Genomic DNA, 12,575 nt, shown 5'->3' with positions numbered 1-12,575 from the left:
ACAGGTGGACAGACACACAAATGCACAGATACACAGATGGACAGATGGACAGACACACAAATGAACAGACACACAAATGCACAGATACATAGATGGACAGATGGACAGATACACAGATAGACGCACAGACACACAGGTGGACAGACACACGGACACACAAACACACAGATACACAGATGGACAGATGCATAGATGCATAGGTGGACAGACACACAAACGCACAGATACACAGATGAACAGACGCACAGACACACAGATGGACAGACGCACATACACACAGGTGGACAGACACACAAACGCACAGATACACAGACAGACACACAAACACACAGATACATAGGTGGACAGATGCACAGACACACAGATGCACAGACACATGGATGCACACACCCATGGATACACAGACACACAGGTTTACAGGTGCACAGATGCACAGACACACAGACAGTTGGGTTTGAGGGGCCTGGCTGGCTGTCTAGGCACAAATGGCTGTCCAGCAGAGTGAGGAGGAAGGCCAAGCTGCTGTCTCCCTGCCCTGATCCTGGCGCCCGCCTGGGTGAGCACTCAGCACCCCCATATCTCTTACCGAGCTCGGCTCAGGCGGCGGAGGCGGCAGGGGCAGGCTGTCTGGGGGCTGTGGCTTCACCTTTGTCCTTCTGGTCCGCGGCCGCCGTGGGGGCCGAGGAGGACTCACTTGGTCAGCACTGGGGACAGTGCAGCACGTGGTCACCCCCTCCCCCTGACCACTTCTTAAAAACACTTGCAGTTAGGATGTGGTGCATTTATAGTAAACATCAGAGAGCTTAGGATTTTGTTTTATTTTCTCTAAGAATCACTTCAAAGCCGGGTTGCCCTCAGTTCGGTGTTGACCGTGTCATGAAGCACCCGATCCAGGCAGTGGTCGTTTGCAGGTTTCCTCTGTCCAGGCCCCGATGGGCTTGTGCACAGAGAGCCTGGTTCCCCCCTCATGGAAACCTCATGAGATAGGCCTTATCACCCTGATCCTGATGAAACAGAGACGCAGGGAGGTCAGGCCACGCTCCAGGCTGTGCTCCAGGCCTCCAGTGCTGACCCCACCATAGTGGCGGGCTTTGCCCGGCTCCACAGCTGCCCTCTTTGCCTCGCCCACAGCACTCTACTCATTCTGCTGTCTGGGCACTTTGTCTTTTATTTCTGTATATTTTTGTACACCTGTGCCCATTCTCTTGAGGCCAGTTCAACTCAGCATACACATCTCAAGCCTGTACTTGGGGGAAGGCAAATGTTATAAGACCTAAAGGATGAAAACACTATGTAGAAACTGCCACATGTCTCCCAAAACCTTTACAAGAGAAGTGGAGGAGAGGACGGGGGTCATGACATGGGTTGAGTGTCCAGGGTTCAGGGTGACACTGGGGTGAGTTGCGCAAAGATCAAGGTCTGGGCTGGGGCCGGGGGGCATCTCAGAGGCCCTTGAACACTAAACTAAGAATTCTACTTTACCCAGTGGGCAGCCTCCCTAAATTCTACTAAAATTTATTTTTTAATCTATGTATATTTTTTGATGTGGGCCATTTAAAAACTCTTCACTGAATTTGTTAAGATACTGCTTCTATTGTTTATGTGCTGGGTTTTTTTTTTTTGGCTATGAGGCATGTGCAATCTTAGCTCCCTGAGTGGGGATTGAACCTGCAACCCCTGCAATGGAAGGCGAGGGCTTAACCACTGGACCACCAGGGAAGTCCTCCTAAATTCTACTTTAGATGAGCCAGAGCAGGGCTCCCAGTCCCCATGGGGCAGGGCTGGCTTCTCCTCTGATCGCTCTCTCCTCCTCTTAGAGGAGGGATGTGGGAGTCCCCAGAGACTTATCACCTCTTCCTACACACAGACTACAGACTTCCTAGACTACACACCTCTTCCTCCCCACCCTATCCCTGTAAAAGGTGCTGTTGCATTCGAGTCATAGCCTGGGGCCAGGTTGGCCATTTATACAACACAGGTACACCAGGCTGGAGCCTGGGGGTTGCTCAAAGTCCACATCCCTGGAGTAAGTCTACATCTTAGCACACCCTGAGGTATTCCCAACATGCTGTCCTCATGAGAGGAGTCGGGAAAGGTGAGGGGAAGAGTTGAGAGCTGGTAAGCACAGAACCTCTGCACAGTCTGATGGTTAATTATGAGGCCTGGGTCCCTTTGAACACTCAGATGCAGGCAGGAGAATTGCAGCCTCAACAGCCCATGCAGCCCCAAGCCCGTGGGTCCCCCAAGACTTGTGTGGCACCAAATAGGACTTTGATCTCACCTTCCTGCAGGTGCCGAGACACAGGTTTCTGCTCTCAGCCACTTCCTCTCTTGGCTTCTCACGGCACCTCTTCTCGCTGTCCCCAGCCCTCACATTCAGTGATTCTAATAATTAGTTTTTCTTTGGAAACATACAGACTGCCTCTCCTACTTGAGAGGATGCTTTATGACAGTGAAGGCCTTTGGAAAACTGTGTGGAAAAATGGGAGGAGGAAAAGTTAACTGTGTGTTGTTTTGGTTTCTTGTTCATTGAAACCTTTTAATTTTTTTTTTTTTTTTTTCTGTTTCTCCCCTGGGATGGGCTTGGGAAGATGTTCAGCGTAGATGGTGACGTTTGTGTCTTTGGAATAGAGTCTTTAGAGCAGAGCCAAAGCCTCTGAGGTTTCCAGATAAACGCTGGCCTGTGTTCTTATTTTTTGAAGCTTAGTCTAGCGAGATTCTGCTCCAATGCTCGGAAGACAGAGTGGGAAGAGGGAGCCTTTGCTTCTGTGTTGTTAGTGGGCCGCGTGGGGGCGAGTCCACCCGGATCCCTGCATTCTGTGGTGACCGCGCCTTGAGGGGAGTGGCCAGGCGCGTGTGATGGAGAGTGGTGACCAGACCGTAACCAGACATTTAACCCAGTCTTGAATATGAAGACAAAGCGTTGATAGCTCAGACCTGTCGCGTGCAGGGAGAGAGCTCCTGAAGTCAGAGGAGCCACAGGCGTGCTCTCTGCTGGGTGTTTTTCATCTCCCCTGCCCTCCGCCTCCTTGTCTGTAAGAGGCAGAGGGGTTGGCAGTCGTGCCTGCTGATCACCCACTGTGTGTCTGTGTGTACTTGCCCCCCTTGGCCTGGACGGACGAGGAGCTGCAGGCAGGGTGTCAGGATCTCTGCTGTGTTCACATTCACAAGTGGTTTGTTTACTTCCTTCAGCGTGAAGGGAAGAACAGAGGAAAGTACTGTCTGCCTTTGCTTTTGAACTTGGCAGTAATGGGATTGTGTGACGCCATTGGTCAGTATAATGCCACTTTGGGGGAGGGGTGTGTGCAGGCGCATGCGTGTGTGTGCATGTGTGTGGTGGGGAGGAGGGCTTTTGGAGAGAGCTTTAAAAGAGTCTGCCTAGATGTTTGGAATAAACTTGTCCCTCTTCATTTTTTCCTTTGTTTGTAGATGTATCACTTGTCTTCCTTATGCCTTTTCTTGTATTTTTCTCTTTAAAATGTCCAGCCATTCTTTCGTAATTGGAAAAAGAAGTAATAAATGCGTTTCTTTCTTTATGTCTGATGTTAAAATAGTCCGTGGGTTTCTTACTGCCTCTTATTGCATCACAGAGAGGTTGGTTGCTTCATAGGTATTTGATATATACTTAGATTACGTTTTATTTCTGTCATTGTACTCAGATGTTCAAATGATAATGGGCAGCACAGATCAGACCAGGAAAAAAACCCGAAGTATTTCTAAGGGGTGGGGGTATTTTATTTTTGTGGTTGAGTTCCTGTAAAAGTACACTGTGGGTCTCCGGATGCTATCTGTTCATGTAAGCGCCGACGTTACGCGCTGTTGAGCACTTACCACGCTGCGGTAAGCGTCGACCACACTGGCGGCTCTGTGAGTAGAGCTTCTGGGGATCCGAAGATGTTAGGCAGAGATCCAGCCTTCACGGAGACGTCAGCACATTTGGAGAGGTGAGGTGTGCGTGATAAGAAGCTGGTTAATACGTTGTTTCAAAAGACACATGTCACTAAGAAATGGGAGTTCCAACTAGGGTGGTCTTCCAGAGGACGTGGCTCCTTCTCACAACCTAGTGAGGTCGAGCTTTCCTTTCCAGCACCTGGTTTGTGACCTCCCATCACTCCTTGGTTCCTCTGCCCAGCACCTCTTTCCTGTCAGCAGGAAAGAGTTTCCCACCAGTCTCTCAGAGCCACACAAACAGCTCCTCTGTCGTGAAGCATGATTGATGAGTTCACCCGGAAATTTGGGTCTCTTCTGGGAACTGCGAGTAGTGGACAGCATTAGCTCTGGCATCTGGTTGGCATTTGGAAATCTCCCATCGGTCACCAAATACGCATAAGATTTTGTGAGAACTCTTTAACCCACTAACGATCGGTTTCCTCATCTGTAAGGTTAGGATAAAAATATCCTATTGGACTGCAGTCATGGCTAAATCCATGTAAACAGATAAAACTCTGAAACTTACTGGGCAGCCCATAAAACCTCACGTCTTTTCCTTTCTATGCTGTGTAGTTATTTGTGCACATCTGCATTGATCACCTGCATTGCAAACCTCCAGGGGGTGAACCCCCCCAGGCCTGGCACAGACCCTCTCACACAGCCTGGTTGGCCCTCTGCCCTCATCGTGGTCTGTGCCATTATGAGGCCAATGCTGGACCTTTGGGGGTCTTTGGTTGGTCTTGGCCTTGGGAGACCTCCTGATCATAATGGTGATTTTGATAGACGGATGAATAAGGAGGCTGTCTCCAACACAGAGTCGCAGAGGATGGGGGAACAGGTACATGTGGTCTGGAATCAGGCAGCAAGTTTGAGAGCAGCAGGTTGATTGGGGAGATCCAGGACCATAAAGAAGGTTGAACTGATGAATTGATGCTTTCGTGTTGTGGTACTGGAGAAGACTCTTGAGAGTCCCTTAGACTGTAAAGTGAACAAATCAGTCAATCCTAAAGGAAATCAGTCCTGAATATTCATTGGAAGGACTGATGCTGAAGCTGAAGCTCCAATACTTTGGCCACCTGATACGAAGAGCTGGCTCACTGGAAAAGACCCTGATGCTGGGAAAGATTGAAGGCAGGAGGAGAAGGGGACGACAGAGGATGAGATGGTTGGAGAGCATCACCGACTTGATGGACATGAGTTTGAGCAAATTCCAGGAGATAGTGAAGGACAGATGAGCCTGGTGTGCTGCAGTCCGTGGGGTCGCCAAGAGTCGGACACGGCTGAGCGACTGAACAGCAATGAACAACAGCAACTAAACTTTCTGTGTCTGAGGTCTGCAGGGACATTTCTCCTGAGCTATCCCTTCCACAGAGCATCCTGGGGCTTGGAGAGGCAGGGTTAAAGGGCACTGCGGTTCTCCAATGACACAGACTCTAAATATCTGACAAGGCGAGCGTGACTAATTGCATAAGTGTATTTTTCACCTTCACTGGCCAAGCAAGGAGTCTTTGGGTCGAAATATGTCCATGCATTTTACAGAAGAAAGAATTTCTCCCGAGTTAGCATGCAGCATATTCTGATCAGATGCATCGCCCCTTTGGTTTTATCCTGTTCCTGGAGGCGTTGACTGAGCTCAGCACCCTCCACACCCCACCCTTCTCCTCCCATGTTACACGGCTCCTCAGCGCCTTGTTCTCCTAAGTTAAGCCTTTTGTTTTGCGTCCTTTCCTTCTCAGAATCTGTAGAGTTAAGCATGTGATGTCCACTTAGATGTCAACTGCTTGAACCCCATGTCCGAAAAGAAAATGACAGAATGAAAGAACATTAGAAGCTGCTGCTGCTGCTAAGTTGCTTCTGTCGTGTCCAACTCTATGCGACCCCATAGACGGCAGCCAGCCAGGCTCCCCTGTCCCTGGGATTCTCCAGGCAAGAACACTGGAGTGGGTTGCCATTGCCTTCTCCAAACATTAGAAGAGGACCAGATAAACCATGTGGTTTCAACAACTCCCTCTCTTCCTTCCTTTTCTCCCTCCCCTTCTCTTCTTTCTTCCATTTTCCCTTCTTTTCCCTCTCCTCCCCTCCCTCCCTCCCTTCCCTTCTTTTGATGGGTAAAAGTCTTCCAACTGGTTCTTGACCCATCTAGGGTGAGACTCAGGGTTTTTAGCTCATGTCCTCATACCACAATAAGTTCTAGTCCCTGAGTGAAGAAGTGGGGTCACTGGGATGCATTTGATCTAGGCCCTGGTCCTCACCTGGATGAGGGCGTGGGGTACACAGTTCACACCCAATGAGGGGGCTTGTCCCTGGAGCAGGATCTCTCGGGTAGCTGTGCTAACACGTGGTTGGTCTAGTCTAGAACTGTCCTTGTTCACCGACTGGCCCACCAGCTCAAGTAGTACAGCAGAAGAATCAGTAAAGTGGCCCAGAAAAAAAGGAATAATGTTAAAGAAGAACCTCTGAGAGAGTAGCGGAGGTGGAAAGGAAGAACACCACCACCACAAATAAAAACTGGGACAAAGAACATATTAGTTCTGGTCTGAATTCTCCTTCGTTGGAGCCAGGCTCACAGTTTGAGATCAAGGAGGCAGCGAGGAGAGATTAGGTAGAAAAGCTATATTTCTGCATAGGAAGGAGTCCTGCATGTGCGTTTCTGCAAGGCACTCCTTCAGAGTTGCATGTAGACACATGGGCTCAGGTGGGGGACGGTTCCTTCACCTTGGCTGATGAGGCTGCCGTGAGGATGTTATTAATACGAGAAGCGTACCTACTCTGCAGACAGATGGGTTGTGATGGGGCCGTTGGGGGAATGGGATGTGTCCGTGGTTGTTGGAGACGGTTGTCTGAGGCAGTGACACGAGACAGGTTTCTGACCCTCTTGGGGAGGCTGAGGCTCTCAGAGGGGTCTGCAGGTTCCCTGCTGGCCCTCCCCACCGCCCACTGCCCCCCGCACCGTGACTGCCAAGGTTGACAGGAGCCCTGGGGTCCACGGGTGGACAGCACCAGGCCCCCTTCCATGGGGAAGCTAGGTTTCTCTAGATTATAGAAAGGTCTGTACATCACAGCTCAGTAGGTAAAGAATCTGCCTCCAATGCAGGAGACCTGGGTTCAATCCCTGGGTCGGGAAGATCCCCTGGAGAAGCAAATGGCAACCCACTCCAGTATTCTTGCTTGGAGAATCCCATGGACGGTGGAGCCTGGTGGGCTGCAGTCCATGGGGTCACAAAGAGTCAGACACGACTGAGCGACTTTCACTTTCTGTACATTTAGGGCCTTGATAAAGTTTTGAGGTCCAGCGTCTTGTAAGAGAGAGACTCTCCCAAAGTCTTGGACAAGGATGTGAGATGTTAAGCACAGGTGGCTGATCCATATGCCTGACTTCCTTGGATGTGCAGGGCTGACAGGCCAGTGGCCCTGCTTCTTGGAAAATACGTTAGAATTCTATCATTAGGGTTTCTTGTATGAAGCCTTTTCCTTGTGCTTTCCAGATCAACAGTGAAATAGACAGCCTTTTTCTTTTTGTGCAAGTAATTCTGTAATTGTAGAAGAGAATCTTTGAACTACTATATGTTTATTAGAGTTTTCATTTATTACATTTCCAGTTTTTAAACAGGATTTGCATTTTAGCTTTAAGAGAATTGAAACTTTAATGTTAACTTTAAAAAGGAAAAAAAAAAGGGAAGAAAATAGAAAATTCCTCCCAAACCCAAACTCCAAGATCAGAATTAGGAGAGTCTCTGTCACCAAGCACTTGCTGTGCCTAGTCTCACGTGGCCATGAATTTACCTTGTTTTTATTTCATGTATAGTAAGAAAAGAGGGGATTTATTATAACTGACGGTGTGAGTCTCATGGTGACAAATTGGCCAGAAGCATTCTGGAATATTTTAATCTTAGGGGCATCTTCTCAACAGTGTGTGTTTTCTCTCCTTGCCGGGGTACAGGATCCAGCCAGCAAGCACAGTGGTCAGCTTGCAAGGTCTCCAGTCAACATCCCTCCTCCGTGCCCCGCCCTCTTTTCCCAGAGCCTGGAAGGGCTGTGCTTTGAGGTTTGTTTTGGGAGAAGGGTAAATTGCCACTGGAGAAATCCCCAATCCCCAAAATATCCCAAAGAGTCTATTATGAAAAGATTTTTTTTCAGAGAGAGGCTAAGAGTAGCTAAATTCCTTTCCCATAACAGGCCTCTTCCCTTGCATTTGGGAGGTACAGTCAATATTGGTCTGAAAGGGTGAGTGATCGGAGGCTATTTTGGGGTGGTCTGAAGAACCTCAAGGTTGTCTTGTAGAATAACAACTGAGGAGCTTGTTCTGTGAACAGGATAGTTGGGAGGTGAGTGGTGGGGCTGCTGAAGCAGCTTGCAGCATGGCAGGGGGTCCTTGGACTGTGGGTGCCCAGATGTCTTTATGAGCTCCCAGTTCCCTATGGATAGACCTCAGTTGCCTCTCCCGGGGTTTGTGTCCACTTGGAAGTTCTTCTGTCCTTGAAATTGTCCATGCTTCTGCCCTGCACAGACTCATGTTCTCAAATCAACCCTGATTTCTTAACTTCTGTTACTGTGTCATGAGTTTCCTCAGGACCTTCTAGGGGCTGTAGGAGGACGCTGTCTGCCTCCTCCCCTGCCCCCCACCCTTCCACCATTCCTGTAGCCTCTTCTCTCAGCAACTGTCCCGTCCACCCTCCACTCCTTCATTTTGCCATCAGCTTTCATCAGTTCATACACATGGTCTAATAAATTCCAACCCATCTCTGTGCATTCAGGTTGTTCCGCCTCCAATTAGAGTTTAATTTACCTGACAGACCATCCCAAATCAAGCTTTGAAAATGTTACATGAAACATGGAATTCCTCATGTTCAGGAAGACACAGCCATTTGTCATCTGCCCCTCGAATTCTTCACTCAGAGCTGGGCTGTCACAACGAGGGGGTGAGACAGATACCCCCGGGGAAAGTGGTGCCTCCTATGGTCTGTGCCTGCCCCCATCCTGAAGTGCCCACCCACGGGTGCCTGCTTCTCCCCACCTGAGACCTTCCTCGGAGGAGCCGGCAGGTGCAGAGATGAGCCCTCTCTTCTTCTGGGTGGGAGCCTCCCTGGCCAGCGAGTGACCTAAGCGGGGCAGCTGTCCCAGTGCCTGCCTCCAGGATGGGGTGACAATGAGCGGGTGTGACGGGGCCCCCCACTTTTTCCGAGGGATAGGGCTCCCATGAACCCCAGTGGCAGCTGCTTGGTGATGAATCCCTTGCTTCCCGCCTCCCTCTGCTCCTTTACAACTGTGTCCCCGGGATCACTACCCCAATAGACTGCCTCTCAGGGAGGCTAAGCTAAAATGCTCCCAGAGGCGGTTTCCCTACGAGCTGGGAGAATCAGACGGATTAAAAGCCAGGGATGTACTTTTAAACTCAAAGTTCTAACCTATTTGACTTTGGCCTGTGTGTTGGTGGACCTCCTGTGAGCATTTCAGGGGAACCCTGATGCTTTGCAGAGTCGGGTCATGTCTGCAGAGAGTCGTGTGGGGTCCAAGAAACGATTCCTCTTGAAAAGAGTCTGAGTTCTGTGGGATTTGTTGTTAGCTTTTTTTTTTTTTTTTCCAATTTGTTTATTTATTTTTGGCTGTGCTGGAACTTTGTTGCTGCCTGTGGGCTTTTTTCTAGTTGTGGTGAGCAGGGGGTGGGTGGGCTACTCTGGTTGCGGTGCCTGGGCTTCTCATTGCAGTGACTTCTCTTGCTGCAAAGCCCAGACTCTAGGCACGTGGGGGCTGAGTAGTTGTGGCTCCCAGGCTCTAGAGCACAGGCTCTTAGCACAGCAGTTGTGACTTGGCTGCTCCAAGGCATGTGGGAACTTCCCGGACCAGCAATGGAACCCGTGTCTCGTGCATTGGCAGGTGGGTTCTTTACCACTCAGCCACCAGGGCAAGCCCCTGCTAATTGCTGTTAAATTGTGACCCCTCCGCACCGCCCTGCTGTTCCCCGGGTATTGCAGCTGTGACAGGGATCAAAGGGAACTTCTGTATGAAGACAGGATGTTACAGCCTGGGACGGGGTGGTGCACAGACAGACAGCAGGCGGGGCAGATGCGCTGGACTTGCAGTCGGCGGGCAGCACGGCCCTGCCAACCCCCAGGGTGTGCTTTGTGTGCTCCCTTCCGCTCTCTGGGCCACTGTCCTGAAGGCTGGCACAGAGACACTCTGGGGCCCTCCCACTTTCCTTATTTGCAGGAGAAAATACAGGATCACAAAATCCTCCAGGATGATTCACAAGTTGAAATATGTTGGCAGAGTGCATTTTCATTTTATTTTGGTTGAAGGAGGAGTGTGGGGGAACTTTCGGGGCACTGAAGGAAGCCAGGTTGGAATTAAGACTTGCTCCTGGCTGGCAGGACCTGCCGCGCCAGTTGCTATTCACTTCTCGCTTGGGCACACAGTGGTTTATTCTGGGAACACACCAGCCCAGCCAGTAATTCAAACGTGTCCTATGGCAGCGGCTGGAACGGGGGCCTCCTGGCCTTGAAGACCCGTCTCAAGTTCTCCAGTTTAGCCTGCTCTCATCACCAGAAACAAACACGCTTAACAAAAAAGGTCATTCTCTCCCACCCTACAAAATAACATCTAGAATTCCTTGCACGTTTGTTAATTACAAGTCAATTGAGCTGTAATGTCTAGAAAAATTAATTCGCACTTCTTTAAGACTAAGGAGGCACTTTGAACTTGGGGGGCCGTAGGCAACGCCTCCATAAGTCTTCCTCCTTCCAGCATCAGAAGGGGTGATGGTGGCCACGCTGTGTCTCTGAGCCTGGCCCTTCCAGGCCAGTCTGTCCCCTGCAGAGAAAGTGTGAGGCTGGCAGAGCATGACTCACCCTTTCGGACAGATGGGGTCATCTGCCTCCTGCCTCTGGTCCAGGGGGTGGACATGGCCGTGGTGACAGCCTGTCACCAGGGATGGAGCTCTGGGCATGATGATGACAATGACAATCATTCTATGTAGAACCCTGGCTAAGTTCAGGCCTCTTAGCAGAATCAAGCCATGACAAACCTTGACAGTATATGAAAAAGCAGAGACATCACTTTGCTGACAAAGGTCCGTGTAGTCAAAGCTGTGGTTCTTTCAGTAGTCAAGTACAGATGTGAGACTTGACTATAAAGAAAGCTGAGCCCCAAAGAATTGATGCTTTTGAACTGTGGTGTTGGAGAAAGCTCTTTTGAGAATCCCTTGGACTGCAACGAGATCAAACCAGTCAATCTTAAGAGAAACCAATCCTGAATATTCATTGTAAGAACTGATGCTGAAGCTGAAGCTCCAGTGCTTTGGCTACTTTCCCTGATTCTGGGAAAGATTAAGGACAGGAAGAGAAGGGGATGACAGAGGATGAGATGGTTGGATGGCATCACTGACTCGATGGACATGAGTTTGAGCAAGCTCCAGGAGATAGTGAAAGACAGGGGAGCCTAGCGTGCTGCAGTCCATGGGATTGCAAAGAGTTGGACACAACTCTTAGCAACTGAACAACAACAACAGCAATCGTCATACTGATGAATTGACGTGATTCTTTAGGCTTGTTACAAGCTCTTGTTTTCTAAATGTGAGGGTTCTTTAAGAGGTGCCAGACCTTTAACAACAATAGCAAAGCTCTGACATAAGTATTGTGGGGGCTGAAGTGTGTCCTCACAGCCAGGACATCAGAATTGCACCTGTTTGGATTTGAGTCTCTACAGATGGAATTAGGTTGAAAGGAGGTCCTTATGGTAGACCTTAACCCAGTATCATGAATTTCCTCATCCAAAGGGGAAATGGAGATAGAGAAACACCTCAAAAGGGAAGAGACGCAGGGAAAAGGCAACTATCACAAGCTGAGGACGGAGGCTGCAGAGGAACCAGCCTGGCACCACCTCATCCTTGACTTCCAGCCCCCAGACTGTGACACAAAAAATTGCTTTTGTGGGGCTTCCCAGGTGGCTTAGTGGTAAAGAACCTGCCTGCAAGGCAGGAGATGCGGGTTCGATCCCTGGGTTGGGAAATTCCCCTGGAGACGGGAATGGCAACTTCCTCCAGTATTCTTGCCTGGGAAATTCCATGGACAGAGGTGCCTGGTGGGCTACACTCGATGGGGTCACACAGAGTCAGACACAACTGAGCCACTAACACTTTTCAAGCTGCAGTCTGTGGTGCAGTGGTAAGGCAGACTTAGCTAACTAATGCAAATCTCATTATCCTCCTTCTGAAGATGGGAAAACTGAGGCTGGGTGGATTGAGTAGGTTGGTCATGGTCCCCGGAGAGCAGGGGCTGCAGGTGGGTGTGACCCAAGGTCATCTGGTCCCAGCCTATATTCTCAGCCTGCAGGTTCCGGGGACAGGTGATGTGACCTTCTCCATGTAACCTCAGGGGCTGAGTTTTGTCAGGCTGCAGTGACTTCTCAAGTGGCCCTGTGCTCCCTGCCTTCTTCCCAAGATCTTGTCCCTGTTTGAATTTTTAAGCCAAATGTATTGCCCCTAAGGCATGGCCTGCAAAAAACCTATTGCACAGCAACATTTATGAAAAACAAACAAAAACCCAGAATAACAAGCAGAAGCCTTGAGGCCATGAATTCTGTGCGCACTCCTGAACATGTTTGTCTTTGCCGCGTTTCTTGTCTTTCTTCCCACATGACGTGACACACAC

The 12,575-nt window shown here is 49.8% G+C and overlaps 1 protein-coding gene across 2 annotated transcripts in view; it reads left to right on the top strand.

The window, feature by feature from the left end:
* Positions 1-12,575, top strand: part of RNF144A (ring finger protein 144A) — a 133,166-nt gene that overhangs the window by 55,316 nt on the left and 65,275 nt on the right. The window contains exon 1 of one of the 2 annotated variants that reach the window (XM_040224910.1): positions 7,867-7,975. The exons of the other annotated variant lie outside the window; for it this stretch is intronic. The gene's annotated coding sequence lies outside the window, so the exon portion shown is untranslated. Of the gene's footprint in view, positions 1-7,866; positions 7,976-12,575 lie in introns of those variants that run through there. 2 annotated transcript variants of the gene reach the window in all.

This window comes from Oryx dammah, unplaced genomic scaffold (genome assembly GCF_014754425.2).
Source record: "Oryx dammah isolate SB20612 unplaced genomic scaffold, SCBI_Odam_1.1 HiC_scaffold_25, whole genome shotgun sequence".
Lineage (NCBI taxonomy): Eukaryota > Metazoa > Chordata > Mammalia > Artiodactyla > Bovidae > Oryx > Oryx dammah.
The sequence above is the reverse complement of the archived record's forward strand: the minus strand, read 5'-3'. Positions and strand labels throughout refer to the sequence as shown.